Genomic DNA, 13,428 nt, shown 5'->3' on the forward strand with positions numbered 1-13,428 from the left:
TGACTGACACAGGATCCAGCAGAGTGAGAATTAATTACATAGGACTGAACGAATGGATTAAGGAAATTCATTGTGGTTATTTGTTTTGAATATCGATGGCATTATTTTCAATGTTCTACTTGTATGGATATAGGAGGAAACCCGATTTCCTTCTCCTTAAACTATCTCTAATCCACAATTTAGTAGACTATGAATTTGTAAACTGGTATCAACCATTTTTTTCAAACTTTTTAATACCAAACAAGTGAAAAATTGTTTTAATTGTATAAAGTGAATTTAGAAACGATAAAGTTATTAAAATAATAATATCAAGGCAAAATCCACCTAGTCACAAGACTAACATTAAGGGGCTATTTTTTTTTATTTTGGGGGTTTTTTGCCTATTTTTTTTATAGAAGAATATCTTTTTTTTTTTTAAGATTTTATTTATTTATTTGACAGAGAGAGCGAGAGAGCACAAGCAGGGGGAGCAGTAGAAGGAGAGGGAGAAGCAGGCTTCCCACTGAGCAAGGAGCCCGATGCGGGGCTCGATCCCAGGACCCTGGGATCCTGCACTGAGCCGAAGGCAGACGCTTAACCATCTGAGCCACCCAGGCACCCCGTTTTTTTGCCTATTAAATGGGTGATTTATTTTTATTTTTACTTTTTTATTATTATTAACATATAATGTATTATTTGTTTCAGGGATACAGGTCTGTGATTCATCAGTCTTACACAATACACAGTGCTCACCAAACTATATATCCTCCCCAATGTCCATCACCCAGCCACCCAATCTCCTCACCGCCCAACCATTTTAAAATGTTATCTGATCTTCACTTACCCTGAGAATTCCAAAACAAATGCTTCTGCTGAGTCTCGTTCACTTTCATGATGATAGAATCATTTATATAGAGTCAGTAAAAATCTATCCTTTTACAAAGATACAATTGGAAAAAACAATTCTGCATGAAGATCATATGTACAGTGTGGTTTTTTTTAAGTGGAGGAGGGGCAGAGGGAGAGGAAGAGAGAGAATCCTAAGCAGACTCCACATCCAGGGCCCAGCCCGTTGTGGGGCTCAATCTCAAGACCCCGGAGATCATGACCTGAGCCGAAATCAAGAGTCAGATGCTTAACTGACTGAGCCACCCAGGTACCCCTACAGTGTGATATCTGAGAGTGATTTTTGTTCAATCAAGGACAACCAGACCACTACTAAGGAGCAATGGTTGGTGTTGTATATCGAGCAAATGCCTACAAACCTTCCCAAGAAAACATGACATCTGACTTCCAGGATCCCAGTCTCTCGGGAAATAAGGAAGTCCACTCTCTGACAGTTCAGAAAACTTGGCAAATTTTGGAGACCTCAAAAAAAGGAAAATTCACGGAGATGTATAGGCACAGCATGCCAATTTTATTGGAGAAAGTGTTTGGGTCTCAGTTTCCTACCCTTGGATAGAAGAATGATAGAGGCTTTGAAAAGTCTGATTCAAGACTCATTTTGAAAATTTCCAAAAGAAGTCTGTTCTTTGGAATTAATAGTTCCTTAATACTGTTAGGCTGAGCAAATTCAAGGAGGCTTTTCCAGTTAAGATTCTTGCTGCATCCATGTAAGTCATCAGGCCATGTGTAATAAAGCCAATCTTCTAGGACCAACAATAATTATTGGAGACTGTTTATGATCACAAAGTAGACAACACCATTAAAATGGCCCACAATTTAGAAATAGGTAAGAGAGATTACTGAGTGTTCTTTCATTCTGTGTGATGCTGTGCTTCCTTCACTATCGTCTGAGATATTTTACAACTCTATAAGGAAAGAGAGGTATTTTGCATATTTCTGCCTTATAGATATGCAAATAATTTTCTGTCTGGTAGAAAGTGTAACTCAGAAGTTACATTTTACAATTCTCTTAGAGAGTCAACCCTAGATTCTCAAATGAACTTTGAACCAATTATAATATCCTACCGGTTCCCTCATTAACCAATGAGGTGAGCAAAATCTTTGTTTATACTTGCACAAGAGTCTGTGATTTTGCTTTTTTTTTTTTTCAAGTAGGCCCCACACCCAACATAGAGACCAACGCAGGGCCTACGTCACGACCCTAAGATCAAGACCCAAGCTGAAATCAAGAGTCAGCCTCTCAGTTGACTTAGCCAGCCAGGAACCCCATGATTTTGCTTTTTTTTTTTTCTTTTTTAACTGCACTGTAACAAGAAAGATAGGGAGAAATAGCAGGAGCAAAGCCTTGGAGGTGGAGCTTTACTGGACACAGGCAGAGAACAGCAAACAATTTGGAGAAGAGGAATCATTACCAGCCAGCCCCCTTGAGGGCCTCTGTGTTCCAGGCACCAGCCATTACATCATTACCACCTTGACTCCTTACAACCGTGTAAAACAGATATGAACAGGAGCAATGACTGCTAATTTGGGTACACAGAACTCCCCTGAAACTACTGTATTACATTGCTTCTCAAGGAGAGAAGTAGAAGATTGGCTTTGGAAGAAAAGTTGAGACAGATTGTAATGATTGTTGAGTACCAGGCCAAGGAGTGTGGACTCTCAGCCCTAGGCAGTAGAAGTCTCCCCAGAACCAGTGACATAAGAAAACTATCCCAGTGGGTTTACGTAGAAGTGCAACTAGGGCTGGAAAGGAAGAGATTGGGGGTATTTTACCCTCAAACAACATGCACTGTCCCTTGCCTACCACCCACTGTAGGTTGAATTGTGTCCTCCTCAAAGATATGTTCACATCTTAACTCCTGGTACCTGAGATGTGACCTTTTTTGGAATAGGGTCTTTGCCATGTCATTAAGTTCAGTTAAGGTTTTAAGGTGAGCCCTAATCCAGTGACTGGAAGTGTTTTAAAATGAAGGAAATTTAAGCACAGATACACAGGGGCGCCTGTGTGGTTCTGTGGGTTAAGCATCCAACTCTTAATCTGAGCTCAGGTCATGATCTTAGGGGCTGTGAGATAGAGCCCCTCATTGGGCTCTGTGCTAGGTGGGGAGTCTGCTTCAGGATTTTATATATCTATCTGCCTCTGCCCCCTGCTCCTACACACGCTCTCTCTAAAAACAAATAAACAGCAAACACAGATACACAAAAAATCCCATGTGACAAAAGAAGTGATGTACCTAGGAGACAAAGAACACCAAGGATGGCCAGGAACCACCAGAAGCTAAGAAGAAGCAAAGAAGGATCCTTCCCCAGAGACTTCAGAGAGCGTGCGGCCCTGAAAACGTCCTCATTTTGGACTTCCAGCATCCATTGCCATGAGACAATAAATTTCTGCTGCTTTAAGCAACTGTTTGCAGTTCTTACAGCAGCCCTGGGAAACTACTATAGATTTGGGGGCCAAGAAATGGGGTGCTGCTCTAAAATTACCTAACATCTAGAAGTGGCTTTGAAATTGCGTAATGGATAGAGGCGGGAAGAATCCTGAGGTACAGGACAGGAAAGGCCTAGATCTCCCTGAAGAGACTGCTGGTGGAAAGATGAACATAAGGGCACTTTGTGGTGCGGTCCCAGATAGAGGTGGGGACCAGGTTGCTAGACACCGGAGGAAAGACCGCACTTGGCACAAAGTGGCGAGAAGTCGGCTGCACTGAGTTCCACTGCAGGGTGGACAGTAGGCCGTGTAAGTGATGAACTGGAATGTTCAGCAGAGGAGGTTTTCCAGAAAAGTGTGGAAGGTGCACACCTTGCTGGTTTCTCCTTGCTGCTTCTCATAAAATGCAAGAGGGAAGAGACTGGCAACGTATCCGCCAGCAAGGAGCACCAAGATGGCCAGCAACCAGCAGAGCCCAGGAAGAAGCAAGCAAGGCTCCCTCACCTAGAGCCTGCAGAGAGATCGTGGCTCTGCGGCCATCTTGCTTTTGGACTCTGGGGGCGATGAGAAATCAAGTTCTGCTCTTTCAAGCTCGAGTTTGGGGCAAATCTGCAAGAACAGGGCTAGGAGACGACTATGTCGCCTTTCTCCTCTCCTCCACCCTCCCCCCTGCCTGTGTTTTGTCCCAAAGATCCCCTCTGCAGCACGCCATGCAAGCAGGGTGAATTCTCTGGATCATGTTCTTCCTCATTTCCCACCAGGTATCTGGCCCAGATGGACCACGGAAATCTCAGTGATGAGAGAAGAAAGCCTTCTCAGGAGAATTTAGATTTAAATCCTCTAAAGAATTTAGTTGTTGCCAACAATTTATATAACACCAAAACAAAAACTAAAAATTTGTTTCTTCTAAAGAGAGATAGAGGGGCACCTGGGGGGCTCAGTCGGTTAAGCGTCTGCCTTCGGCTCAGGTCATGATCTCAGGTCCTGGGATGGAGCCCCGTGTCAGGCTCTCTGCTCAGTAGGGGAGTCTGCTTCACCCTCTCTTTCTCCCGCTCCCTCCCCCTGCTTGTGCTCTCTCTCTCAAATAAATAAAATCTTAAAAAAAAAAAAAGAGAGAGAGAGAAGAACTTAAGGCTTGGCAGTGCAGGTAAGGCCTCCTGAACTCTTCAGGGGAACAGGCAGACTGTCCAGGTGGGGTGAGCTGAGGAGGTGATGAGCCCCCTCGGCCTAAAAGGTAAAAGCATACCCAGTCCCAGCAGCAAGAGTCAATCCCATGCTCTTACAGAATACCAAACCCACTCAAAAGAACTATTTTATCTTAATCAGCACCGAATGTCTCCCATTAATATATGAAATGCAGGCAGCGGAAAAGCGTGTGGGTCTAATTCTGCCATTACCATAATCTATGGCTTGGAGGAAACCAAAAAGAAAAAAAAACCAACAAAACCATAACCCCTGTGAGGCCCGGTATCTTTACGGATAAGAAGGTAGGGAAGTCCCAGATTATCTAAATTGGAGGCCAACTCCAGAGTTGTATCATAGGAGAATATTGGGGCCTCGCCCAGCGAGGACAAATCCCCGGACTCTCCCACTGGCACAAAGCATGAGCCCGCAGACCCGCACCACTTCTCACATGTTGGTTGCTTGTAGTTCTGAACCTCCATGGCGGAGCAGGGCACCGTGGTCCTCAGAGGGAGACCACGAGGGGGGCCCAGTCCCGGGCTCCTGGCTTGAGGGGTCTGGTGTGGGGGAGCAGTGCGAGGATGCACCTTCTTCTCCCACTGCTTTTGAGTCCCTGGGGCCGTAGAGTAATGGACAGTTACAGACAGTTCCCGATACCAGCTTTATTTACCACCTGGCACCAAGAGCGAAAGAAGCAAGAAGCAAGAAAACAGGCAGGTTTCTCCACCAGGTTCCGGCTTCTCTCAACACACACACAGCTCCCTTCCTTCCTCGTCCACCTAGACTTTTCTGCCCCACACCTCCAAACCCCACAGCATTTGCTTGGCAGCGCGTGGATTCTTAGCCATTCCACGGTGGAAGAGGCCCCGCTCCGGACAACAGGATCAGGGAAAGGATCCAGCCCACAGCACTCAGTGACTTGCTGGGATTTACAGGTTTGCACAGCTGGTGCTGTTACCTTCATTCCTTTCTTTTGGTTTCAACTTAACATCGTTTGTTGCTTCACTCCGATCTTCCTGTAAAGAGAGAGCTTCTAAGTGCTTTACTGCACATGATAAATGTGATCAATAAAACGTTGACAAGGGGGCACCTGTTGACTCAGTTGGCTAAGGGTCCGACTCTTGGTTTCGGCTCAGGTCATGATCTCAGGGTCCTGGGATTGAGCCCTGCATCTGGCTCCCCACTCAGTGGGGAGTCTGCTTCCCTCTCTCTCTCTCTCTCTCTCTGTCCCCTACCCTGTGCTCTCTCTCTCAAATAAATGAATGAATCTTTAAAAAAGACTTTTACAGGGATAAAGGAACGATTGTAATGTGTCTGTCAGCACACCACAGCATGACTTTTTCTTGTTGTTCCCATAATCCCCTACATTTCCGATAAATGAGCAACAGGGTGATTTATTGTAAATTCACTTCTGTACAGAAAAACATGCATCTTATCTCACCCGCAGCCATTTCCTCCCTCACCTACCCCGAGTCTGTCTTCCTTTGCACTTCGAGCTGTGGACACACAGACCACAAAGATTAGGTCACGACCCATGTCCTCTCTTTTTTTTTAAGATTTTATTTATTTATTTATTTATTTGATGGAGAGAGAGAGAGCACAAGCAGGGGCAGAGGCAGAGAGAGAAGCAGACTCCCCGATGAGCAGGGAGCCTGACTCAGGGTTCGATCCCAGGACCCCGGGATCATGACCTGAGCCAAAGGCAGACGCTTATGCATCAGAGCCACCCAGGCGCCCCCCCAATCTGTCCTTTTATTACTGCCCACTGCTGTGCTCCCAGGGCACTGGAGGAGGAAGGTGGGGCTGGGAGGAATCCTGGGATGGCGATGGCACTGGTCTCTTCGCGGGACACTCTCCCCACCCCTCCGCAGGCTGGTGCTGGCCTGAGGATGAGCTGCGGGATTTCCTGGGAATCTCCAGCCTGCACCGGGGCCGGGGTCAGAGTAAGCACAGCGGTTAGCACTTTTGACTCTGATGTGCCCTGAACAAAATCAGCTCTGCTCTAAATCCGTACAGGTGCCCACGGAGGTTGCTACCTTTCAAAATTTTAACAAATTTTAATGCAAAGCCCAAGTAGCTAAGAAACAGCTGAGCAGCCTCATTGTTTTCGACTATTATTTGTCAGGAAGAAATATAACTTGAAAATTGTGTTTACATGACTCACTTGTAAGCTGTCAAAGAGCGCAAGTGACTACTTGGAAATGGAGGGCGACGGCCGCGTTTCTCTCCCCTCTGCAAGGATGCGGTATTTGCACTTGGCGGGACAGCAGGTCTGCACGTAATCCTGCCACCTGGCTCCCCACTCAGCGAGAGGGCCTTCAGCTACAACAGAGAACAACAAACAAAACTATACAAAATCCAGGCACCCAGGAGGAAGGAAGAAGAGGGGAGCATCAATGTGGCCGGGGTTCCATCTAAAATGACTGATGGGCTTCCACTTCCAGAATGCACCCTGAGGAACCGGGCAGGCTTCTTACTGGTGGAGAAGCCACAGCTGGTGAAAGACAATTAAAAAAATGATTAAAGTCCGTAGGAGTTCTCCTGAGGTCATATAGCAAATAAAGAAATATTCATTCAGGGGCACCTGGGGGCCTCAGTCGTTAAACGTCTGCCTTCAGCTCAGGTCATGATCCCAGAGTCCTGGGATCGAGCCCCGCATCGGGCTCCCTTCTCGGCGGGAAGCCTGCTTCTCCCTCTCCCACTCCCCCTGCTTGTGTTCCTGCTCTCGCTATCGCTCTCTGTGAAAGACATAAATAAAATCTTTTTTTAAAAAAGAAATATTCATTCAAAAAAATCAACTAAATCTTCGTAAAAACAGTGAGTCTATGACACCTGAGCCATGACCTGCTTCCTCCCTTCCAGCTCGTGCTCAGCTCCTCTGGAAGGAACATGCATTCTGGGCAGGTGTGGCCAAGACGATGGGGCTCCCCTCCCCTCGGCGAACCAGCAAGAAAGAGTACAGTATCTGAGGACAGCGGTGAGCGTGCAACATTTCTCATCGCCTCCACGTCTGGGCTGTTGAAACTAAACTCCTGGTGGGTGCAGCCAGCAGCACCCTACTATTCCTCTACTCACGGGGCTGAGGATGCACCCCAGGCACAGTGAGTGACCAACACTAGCGCCCCAGCTGCCCGCACCCCGCTTCCCTCAGAGGACAGCAGGTCCATGCTGGGAGGGGCAAGCTGAAAAGACCAGGGGTCCAGGCTTCCTCTAGTGGGAAGTTTGATCAAAGGCTACTCTTGGAAACAAGGAACACTCCGGTGGGAAGCAATTTAGAGGGGCTAGGTAACCCTATGAGCGACACAAGAGAGACCACAAGCCAGCAAGTTCGCCAGAGAGAACCAGGAAAAGAAGCAGTGAAGAAGAGTCCTTTTAGGGTCACAGAAAACCTGAAAGACTGGCCACAAAAGCTATCCCTGCAGATTTAGTTCAATCAGACCGTGGGGCGATTCATGCGCAAGCGCCTTATCAACAAGAGAGCAGTGAGCTGGCCTTGAGTAGGCTTGACAGCCGGTCTGGTACCAGCGGAGACAGGCGGAGGAACAGAGCGATTAGGGAGAGAGACAGAAAGCTCTCCTGCAAGTGGTGTCACCCCAAGACTTCGTGCACACCGGAGCCTGCACCCTGTGAGGAGCGCCCGGGGAGTTCACAACGCAGGGGACCCAGACACCCCCGGTAGAGTCTAGCCAAGACAGTAAACACACGCAAGCCTCCTACACCAAGCTGAACTGGAGTGACCAGAGCGGATACCCTTGCCTTATTTCTGTCCACGGGAGCAAGGCTTTCAGTCTTTTGTCATGAAGCATGGCGCTAGCTGTGGGATTTCTCACCGGGTTATGGAGGGTTCTTTCTAGTTCCAGTCTGTTGAGTGTTTTTATTATGAGAGGGTGTTCAGTGTTGTCACATGTTTTCTTTGAATCTCTTGTGCTGAGATACTGTCTCCAGAGCTTTCTTTAATTCTCTAAGTGTGATTTCCTTCAATTCTTTAAACATACGCATCATTGCTGCTTTCGAATCCAAAATCCAGCACCTCTCGCAGGCTGTTCCTGTGGCCTGATTTTTTTTCAGTATGTGGGTCACCCATTCTTGTGTCGAGGTAGGTCTTGTAGTTCTTGTGAAAAACTGGGCAGCTGAGGTAATATAATGTAGCTAGTCTGCATACTGATTCCCCTTCTGCTTTTCTAGGCCTTGCTTTGCCGTCCTTTGCATGTCAATAAGAATACAGAAATTATTGAGACGCCTGGGTGGCTCAGTCAGTTAAGCATCTGCCTTCGGCTCAGGTCATGTTCCCAGGGTCCTGGGATCAAGCCCCGCATCAGGCTCCCCGCCCAGTGGGGAGCCTGCTTCTCCCTCTCCCTCTGCCTGCCACTCCCCCTGCTTGTACACTCTCTCTTTATCTCTCTCTCTCTGAAAAATAAATAAATAAAATCATTTTTAAAAAAGAATACAGAAATTATTTTTAGGACAAAATAGAAATTCTGCAATTGAAAAGTATAATGACTGAAATGAAAAATTGTACTGGTAGGGCTCAATGATAAATTTGAGCCAGTAGAACAAAGAATCGGTGAATTTGAAGATGTAATAGTTCTAAACATACGTGAACTTCACAATCAAGACCTCAAACACACAAAACAAAAAATAACAGAAGTCAAGGACAAATAGACAATTCAGCAATAAGCTGTAGGCTTTAATACCCCACTTTGAACAATGGGCACAGCAACTAATCAGAAGGTCAAAAGAGAAAGAGAATATGTGACCAAGACTATAAACCAACTGGGCTACCACTGGAATGCCCTACCCACAAAGTAGAATACACATTCTTTTCATGCACACAAGGAATGTTTTCCTAAATATGATCAATAGGCCATAAAATGAACCTCAATAAATTTAAGAGGCTTGAAATCATACAGTGTGATGGGGATAAGTTCTTTTACAACAGCCTTGGCAATGATTTTTTGGATTTGACCCCAAAAGCAAAGGCAATGAAAGACAAAATAAATAAATGGAATAACATCAAACTCAAAGCTTTTGCACAGTAATGGAAACCATCAACAACATGAAAAGGCAATCCACTGAATGGGAGAAAATGTTTGCAAATCATATATGTGGTAAAGGGTTAATATCCAAAATTCATAAAGAACTCATATCATTCAACATCAAAAAACAAGCAATTCAAGGGATGCCTGGGTGGCTCAGTCAGTTAAGCATCTACCTTCAGCTCAGGTTATGATCCCGGGGTGTGAGATCAAGCCCCACATCGGGCTCCCTGCTCAGTGGGGAGTCTGCTTCTCCCTCTGCCCCTCCCCTCCACTTGTGTTCTCTCTCCCTCAAATCAATAAATACACTCTTAAAAAAAAAAAACACCAATAATAAATTCAATTTAAAAAATGGGCAGAGGAACTAAATAGACATTTTTCCAAGGAAGACATACAAATGGCTGATAGGTACGTGAAAAGGGATTCAGTGTCACTATCATCAGGGAAATGCAAGTCAAAATCACAATGAGATCTCAGCTCATGCCTGTCAGAATGGCTGTCATCAAGAATACAAGAGACAACAAGGGTAGGCGAGGATGTGGAGAAAAGGGGACCCTTGTGCACTGTTGGTGGGCATGTAAATTGGTGCAGCCACTGTGGGAAACAGTATGGAGGGTCCTCCAAAATTTATAGCTAGAATTACCATGTGATCCAGTGTGGGAATACAATCACGGGTTACTAAGTTATAGGACCGCATAGCCCAGCAGAGACCTGCTTTCTGTCTTGTTGAAAACAACAGGACATGCTTCGCTTATCTAGAACAGGCTCTACCAGATTTGGGGGATTCGTAGGCTTGCCTGCTTTTGCCTTACCTATAGAAAACTCATCTCCAGAAATAGTAAAGTCTACCCTTTGAATTGCTTAAGATTAATTGCTTTGTTTGCTTCAAGAACCTTGTAACCCCCTGCTCTGCATTTTCCCTGAATTCCTATGATGTATGTTACTTTGTTACCTGAAGTCTTTCTATTAATAAACAGGAGAGTCTAGGAGTGGCTCCGGGACTCTATCCTCAGGCTCCATCTCACCTCTCTTGACTGATCCGTAGTCTGGAGTAATTATTTCTGCCACCGTGGGTTTTGCTGGTCGAAGCCCACAAGATAAGAGTCGGAACCCTCAATCCAACAATCCCACTACGGGGTATTTCTCCAAAGAAATTGAAAGCAGAGTCTCGAAAAGATACCTGGACTCCCATGTTCACTGCATTATTCACAACAGCCAGACCTGGAAACAACCTAAGTGTCCATCTGTAGATGAATGGATAAAAATCTATCTATCCATCTATAATTTAATATAATATTAATATAATTTATTTATAATGATATATATATAAAATTATTCGTCCACAAGAAAGAAGGACGTAGTGCCATTCGCAACAACGTGGGTGGAACAGGAGGGCATTATCCTAAGTGAAATAAGTCGGACACAGAACGACAAATACTGTATGATATCACTTTTCCATGGAATTTTAAAGAACCAAACTCACAGAAATGGAGAGTGGACTGTTGGTTACCAGAGGCTGGAGGAAGGGAAATGGGGAGACATTGGTCAAAGAGTACAGAGTTCCAGTTATAAGATGAGCAAGTTCTGGGGGTCTAATGCACAGCACAGGGGTTAGAGTTAATACTACTGGATCATACATTAAAAGTTGCTAAGAGAATAGTTGATCTTAAATGTTGTCACTAAAAAAAAAAAAGCAATGGCAATGATGTGATGTGATGCAGCTGTTATTTAATAAATACTACAGCGGTAAGCATTTTGCAATATATAAGTGTATCAAATCAACACACTGTGCCCTTTAAACTTACACAGTGTTACAATTCACTTATATCTCAACAAAGCCGGCGGAGGCGGGGGGCACCGGTGGAGGGTAGTGGGTTGGCGCTCCTCACTAGAGAGAATAAGCTAGCAAGAATGGGTAAAAATCAGACCCCAACCAATTAGCTTCAGATGAAGTTAACTCCAGAAAGTTTGAGTTAGGCAGGATCACAGAGGGCATTAATGACCTAGCCCGGTCCGGGGCCCATTACCACCATATGCTGTTGCGGCCTTCTCCCCACACAACGGGGGGCTATTTACTCACCTCTCTCATGACCCTCCTGAGAGAAGAAACAGAAACTCGGGTCAGAGAGACCAACTGAGGCTAGACTAAGCCTCGTATGAAAGATCTCCTTCCTCTTCCTGCTGTCTGATCTTTAATGACTGGAGAAGTCCTCCTTTCCTTTAAGAATGACGGGCCTGGCAGATAGGACCATGCTGGTGACCTTGTCCAACCTGATGTCCAGTCGAGGGAAGGAGACTCTCAAGAGGCCATTTCATAGGAAAACACCTATAAAAAAAAAAAAAAAAAGGCAACTGGAGGTAAGATTGGTGGGCAGAGGCTGGAACTGAAACAGGCCTCAGAAATCTCAACTGCTCTTCTCTGAGGTTACAGCCCGAACTGGGGATAAGGTGGGAGGGTCACAGGGACCTTTGGAAAACATCGCCACAGTCCAAAGCAGGGGTTGGGTTTCCCATCGGAAAGGCTGGCCATGGTCCTGTCCCTTTAAATTGTCACCCTCCCTCCGGGGGCTCTGAGCTCTGAGAGGCTAGGACACTTCCTCCCCATGCTGGGAGGGGCAGCCTCCTGCGCTCACAGCCAAAGGCAAAGCACTAGGCCAGGGGCCTCTCCGCCACCCTCAGAGCCTGTCACCACTGCTGCGGGAAAGGTGAGCCCACAGGGCAAGGGGGTCGCCTGGGGAGTGGGAGCTGTGAGGACTTGGGGGCCTGTGTGAGCTCACTGAGCGAGCACCTGCCTTCTACTACCTTTGAGGAAGGGGAGCAGGGTCTAGAAAGGGTAACTTCACACTTCACACTTCCAGGCTTGGAAGGATGCTCTGACTTTCAAACAAAGTAATTTCAGAAGAAGTGCTAAGCATCTTCTCCAGCCGTGGCCCGCACACACTCCTATCTGGGACGAAATCCTTTCTCCTTCCCTACTCCCTGACTACTAAGGAAGGTGTTTGCTAGAAGGACTTCAGGAGCAGAGCACACTGGGGAAGCCGGCAGACACTCCCCGAGGGCAGATGCAGCAAAGCCGAAAGATATTTCTGAGGACAAAGAAGGCAGTCTACCCTCAGATCGTGGTACAAAGCGAAAATTATGTCTGTGAGCTGGATCCTCCTCAAACACTCCACCTCCTCAGCCCTGTGTGCGACAGGGACTAGCAGGAGCCAGCGACCATGACGAACACCGTCTTCTAACCCTTGCCCTACACGTGCCCTTACACTTCTCTCCCCCCAGCCTGAGCCGCCCAGGGCTCCGTGGGCTGTGAGCCCGCTTCATACCCTCATCCCCACTGGAAATGAAGGGCTTGGACGGGGTGAATGGCTCAGAAACTCAGAGCACCCACCAAAGGCATTAGAATCACTCGGGGGTGGGGCGAGACATACCTTTTTTTGTTTTGTTTTTTTAAGTACAGATCTGTGAATCCAAATGTCAAAGAAATAGATATATTTTAAAGAATCCTTAGACATTGCCAAAAGATAGCAGGTTCAGAAGCGCTGGACTAGATAAATCATCTACCATCCCATTTAAGATAACGGGAGTCTCCATGTTTTACATTCTTCAATGACTACACACCTCTGTAACCCCGGATTTCAGCTCTCAAAAACTCTGGAGGAACTCTCCAAATCCCAATCCAAACCCTGTCGGAGACTCCAAAGGGCCCAGGAGTTCCGAGAATATTCTAGAGCACAATCTCTCATCTCCAGCATGGACAAGGACTCCTGGCTTTAGCTAAATGCTTGTTCTTTGCACTGAATCTTCCGGCTGTTTCTTCACTTCCGCTCTGGGGTCAGTTATGGGAGTTTGCTGATTTGTATGCACAAGATCACTCATCACCTAAGGCCTGTGGGGTGA

The 13,428-nt window shown here is 46.3% G+C and overlaps 1 long non-coding RNA gene across 1 annotated transcript; it reads right to left on the reverse strand.

Moving 5' to 3' along the window:
* Positions 1-4,802: 4,802 nt before the first annotated feature.
* LOC118026562 lies at positions 4,803-12,876 on the reverse strand. The gene is made up of 3 exons (XR_004683615.1): positions 11,612-12,876; positions 6,660-6,817; positions 4,803-5,511 (listed from the first exon to the last, which is right to left on the reverse strand). It is a non-coding gene; the product is annotated as an uncharacterized LOC118026562 (long non-coding RNA).
* Between the last annotated feature and the right edge of the window lie 552 nt (positions 12,877-13,428).

This window comes from Mirounga leonina, unplaced genomic scaffold, assembly GCF_011800145.1.
Source record: "Mirounga leonina isolate KUSES-001 unplaced genomic scaffold, KU_Mleo_1.0 Mir_240, whole genome shotgun sequence".
Taxonomy (NCBI): domain Eukaryota; kingdom Metazoa; phylum Chordata; class Mammalia; order Carnivora; family Phocidae; genus Mirounga; species Mirounga leonina.